The 5,417-nt window shown below is 35.7% G+C and overlaps 1 pseudogene; it reads right to left on the bottom strand.

Moving 5' to 3' along the window:
* Positions 1-535: 535 nt before the first annotated feature.
* Positions 536-1,328, bottom strand: LOC103699432 (annotated as a pseudogene).
* Positions 1,329-5,417: the final 4,089 nt, after the last annotated feature.

Here is a 5,417-nt window from a genome sequence, read left to right as displayed (position 1 = left end):
ATTGTGCATACATGTGCTGCAATAATAGGCTTACAGGTAGGAGTGACCGCCCTGGTCACAATATAGCGTGCCATATGTTTTAAATGGATCCTAGCATTTTTTAACTCTTTATTTTCCTCGGCAAATAGGAAAGATCATTTTCTACGTTTGCCTTGATGGAAGATTTCTTGGCTGAAACTTATTTTCAGATCTCTTGTTGTGATGCTCCTTATCTTTTAATCCTCAAGCTATGCAGACACTACAGGAAAACCAACCTATCCCGATGCATTTTGCGACCTTTCGCGACGCTTATAAGCGTCGGCTAAAGTCCCGCCGACGCTTCTCAAAGCATCGCCAAAGTGTCGGCGATACCTGAGTGGAAAAAAATTTTCCTAACGCTAAAAGCTTCAAAGCCCACGCTTATAAGCGTCGGCTTTAGCCTTCAATTATTAAAAAAAAATTATTTTCTTCACTGGGGACCGAGTGTAGGCATTATTGAGAGGGAAAACCACCAGATTGAGCAGCAAAAAAATGCTCTGAAATGGAATAAGGAATTTTACACTTTATCTACTTGGGACCATCGAAAGCAAGAAGAGGAATTAAAGAAATAAAAATACAAGAGAAAAAGAAACAAACAGAATCTAATACTTACATAAGAGTTGTCCTGCAGCCGTGATTGAAGCTCGTCATTCTCCTTGGCTAATTCATTGCAAGACTCCATGGCCCTCTCAAGATCCCGTTCATACAGAGAGCGCTCCTTCTCCAATTTGGCGCAGTGATTCACCAAATCAGCATATCCCGACGCCACCATCTCCTTCTCCTCGATGCACCTCCTCACCCCTGGGCATTCATGGTCGCCTCTGCCTACCCATATCAAAATCAAAACTTTTCCATAAAAAACAAAACCCTAGAAACCCAGGAACAAGAAGAAGCCGCAAAAGATCAAAAAACCTGCACCTTATATTGCTCTACACGCTTCTCGGCCTCCTTGAGAACGAAGATCTGATCTTGGAGGCGGCGGCGGGCATCTTCGGAAGCAAGGACCTTGAGGCGGAGGTTTTTGTCAGAGATTGGGAGGCCGAGCGAGTTCTCAATGGATTCACGGATGTACTCGTCGGTCTCTGGATCCATGGTCTCCTGGCCAAGAAAACGTATAAACCCTAGAAATCCTAAATATTTGGCTGCAGTCAAGAAGTAGGGAACCTCGGAAGCCCGAGGAAGAGGGAGTAAGGCGGATCGAGAGAGAACCCTAACCTGGAGATCTGAACACCTGGAGTCATCTTTCCTCCTTCTCGCTTGCCTCTAGATCGGGGCTCGAGATGGAGGTGAGAGAGGGGGGAGGCGGTGGATTGTCGGCGCCGTAGGGAGGAGGAGAGGAGAGGAGAGGGTTATAACAGCTAGGGCATCGATCGATGGGAGGCTGATATTTGAGTGAATTTGGCCTCCGACCACGCTTATAAGCGTCGTCGTAGGTCCAGCCATTAACGACGCTTTTTAAGCGTCGTTGATTTCAAAACTGTACCGATGCTTTTTAGAAGCATCGGCAACATTCGGCGGTGAAGGGGGATTGCCCAACGCTTCTCCCTAGCATCGAAAAAAAAACGTCGGAAAATCTCCCTGTAGTGACAGAACAAGGCACAAGCATGTATTAGATGAGAAAGTGTGATTAATGAAGGTTATTAGGCTTTATAAAAGTAATCAGGCTTCGCCTAAACTTTCTTAAGTTGTAGTTAAGCCCATAATCAGAAAAAAAGGGCTAAGAGTTATTTATCTTTTCTGCTACGAGGTCCTCCGTGTAAAACATGCATATCTTAATTAAAAAGATTAACATCCCTTCACCTCCCAGGCAACAGAGATTTGTGCTCGTGTTGCACTACCGCCTGCAAACGGTAGTCCAAGAATGTTCACGCGATGTGCCCAGGAAGAGAAGTACCAAGTCTTGTTTACCGGGGGCACAATTCAACAAAAAAAAATCTTCCACACGCTTGTTCCGGGTGCTGCAACTTGCCGGTCAATACCAGCCAGCCTGATGTCGATACCGGAAGGTCAGTGTATACCATGATTGATCAGTCAGATAACGAGTCTTGAAGACCAGCTTCGATCGAGAGGCTGGTATCAGCTCTCAGAAATTACTCCACAGCAAGTCTAAAGATTTTAATGACACAAGTGGAAACAGCGGTGCAACGCAGCTTTCGACTTGAATATCTTGCGTCATCTCTTACGATTTTCAGGGCCCAAATTAATAATTGAGCATGAAAAAGTAAATTGACGCATCAGATTATCATATTTAATAAAAAATAGAGGAGAGATAATAAAATAAATAGTTGATCTCATATCTATTTTTAAAGGAGAAGGTAAAATACATACCACTCAGAAGTGGTATTTATTACTTTTCCCCAGGTAATATGAAAATATCATTTATTGACAACAATGCCCTCACTTATATTATATTGATATTATATTAATTACCTCAATATAATTAATATTAACTATATTAATATATTATAAATATATTAAAAATTTATAAATATTAATATATTTATTAATAAATAATTAGCAAATATTTATTAACTATCAATAATCTAATTTAGGATTTATGAATTAATTAATATATTTATGTATATACCAAAATATACTAAATTTTCTTTATAATAGAAAATATATTTTCTAATAAATGTATAATTAATTTAAAAATATTTATCAACTCATGTAAATATATTTTAATATTTGAAATAGCAAATATTGATAATGTTTATGCATGTGGGCTATAAATGGCCAAAAAATTGACTGAGAAAAAAATGTTATTACCTGAATTGTTTATTTAAAAGCATCGTTGGTAATTTGGCAATATTCTTATATAAAATTTACCTACAACCAAACATAGTAATCTTTTTGCAATACTATTTTTTATAGTAATTTTTCTACTAACCAAATATAGTGAAATTTATTTTTCTCTGTAATTATTTTTTTAGATAAATAATTTTCAAAAATTGTTAGATTACTCTGTAATACAAGTCAACCTAATGTTGATACTGGAGGGCCAGTCTACCATGATTGATGAGTCGATAACAAGTCTTGAGGACCAGCTTCAATCTCTCATGGCTGGTACTAGCTCTTACAGATTATTCCACAGCAAGCTAAAAACTTTTCTACATTGCATTTAAGGCAAAAGTGGGAATAGTTGTGCAACACAGCTTTTTTCTTCAAGCGAATAGGACTAAAATATCTTGCACCATCCTTTACCTTTCTTAGAGCCTATTTGGTTGGGGGTAATCTGGTATAACAAAAAATAATTGTATGTCGAATTACCATATTTGGTACAAAAATGGATGAGAAAGATAGTAAGATAAATGGTGGGTCATATATCTTTTTTTTAAGAAAGAAGGTAAAATAAATACCACCAAGAGGTGGTATTTGCTTTTCCATATTAGATTACCAAATGGGGATAATCTGATAATGCCATTTCTTGATGAAAATACTCTCACTTATATTATATTAATTTCATTAATATCATTAATATTAATTAGTAATAAATAATAATAATTATTAAATAAATAATAGATATTTATTCATCATCAATAAATATACTTAGAATTTATTAATAATTAAATGTTTATTTACATACTAAAATATACTACAATTTATTTATAATAAGAAATATATTTTTTAATATATGTATAATTAATTTAAAAATATTTATCAACTCATGTAAATATATTTTAATATTAGAAATAGGCAATATTGATAATATTTATGTAAGTGGGCTATAAATGGTCAACAAATGGATTTAGAAAAAAAATATTACTACCTGAGTTGTTTATTTAAAGGCATCATTAAAAATTTAGCAATATTCTCATATAAAACCAAATATAGTAATGTTTTTCCAATTATTTCTTAGAATATATTTTTTATTAACCAAATATGATAAAATTTATATTCCTCCGTAATTATTTTTTAGATAAATAATTTTTAAAAATTGCCAGATTCTCCTGTAATATAATTAAGTTAACCTGATGTTGATACCGTAGGGCCAGTCTACCATGATTGATGAGTCGATAACAAGTCCTGACGACCAGCTTCGATCTCCCATCGCTGGTGTCAGCTCTCATAGATTATTCCCCAGCAAGTCGAAAGACTTTTCAACAGCTTCTTTCTCGAAGCGACGTGGGACTAAATTATCTGGTGTGGTCCCTTGCCCTTCTCAGTTGCTTTGCTAGAGAGCCGCCACCCAAGCCAAGTCCGTCTAAATAGAGACTCCTCCAGATATTCACCGGCCCAGAAATCCTACTATAAAGTTTGCTTGCACTTAGCTGACACCAGCGATGGGAGATCCACAGCCTCCACAGCCTCCACCAAGCTATATTGTTAACTTCCTACACAGCAAAGGCCCATGGTTGATCGCTAGCCCTCCTTTTAGCTGGGGGTGTATGCGGCATAATTGGCGCTTGGTTTTGATTTTTAATTTAGTCAAACTGAGGTTAGCTCTTTTAATTTTATTTTGACGTTGAGTTGCTCAAGAATCCATTGAAAATTTAAGGTCCCTTAGTGCTTTCACATTTAAATTTTACCGTTATATATATATATATATATATATATATATATATATATATATATATATATATATATATATATATATATATATATATATATATATCTTAGTAATTATTAAGAATGCATTTATTTATACATAAATTGTATTAGTGTTCAATAATTATGCTATAAAATTTGTTTCTGAAAAATAACCACCATTACAATTATGTAATGATTTTGATTTTGAGCTTATTTAAAATGAGCTTGAGCAAGCCAAGCCTAGCATAAGCTTGGCTTGTTTACTAATTGTGCAAGTTGAATTTGAGCTGAATATTAAATTGAATATGAGCAGCTCAAATCGAGATTTATTTTTTTTTTAGTTTAAGGCAACACGTAGCACGGGGACCCCTCTTCCGATATAGCCTCATGGATAATTTTTTAAGATAAGTTTACCTTCTAGAGAGTTTGTCCCTCAACAAGAGTAATAATTTTATCTCCAAAACCTATAGCCTCCAAGCCCGTGATTAGGCTAACCCTTTGTATGATATGAAATCTAGCAAATCACGGAAGATGCCCATCGCATCTTAATTCAAGACGTATAAATAGTATGCCCAAAACATGATTCATGATTTGGCTCACATACGTGACAACTTTTGCCAATCTCCACCGCTCAAACAGGATGGAATTTATTAAAAAAGAACGAAAGAGGTGAAGAGCTTTAAAAGCTTTGAGAGCAAAATGAGGAGACATTCTCCAGCATTTCCTTTTGAATAATATTATAGGTTTGATTAAGTTTCATCTTTCTACTCCGTGCATTTAACGCCAACTCCCACATCTCCCCTTGACGCCGTTTTTTAATCCCGTGCGTTGAGCCATGACATGACCGCCGACAAAAATCGGCGAGTTGC

This window comes from Phoenix dactylifera, chromosome 17 (assembly GCF_009389715.1).
Source record: "Phoenix dactylifera cultivar Barhee BC4 chromosome 17, palm_55x_up_171113_PBpolish2nd_filt_p, whole genome shotgun sequence".
NCBI lineage: Eukaryota > Viridiplantae > Streptophyta > Magnoliopsida > Arecales > Arecaceae > Phoenix > Phoenix dactylifera.
This window is presented reverse-complemented; position numbering and strand designations above follow the sequence as displayed.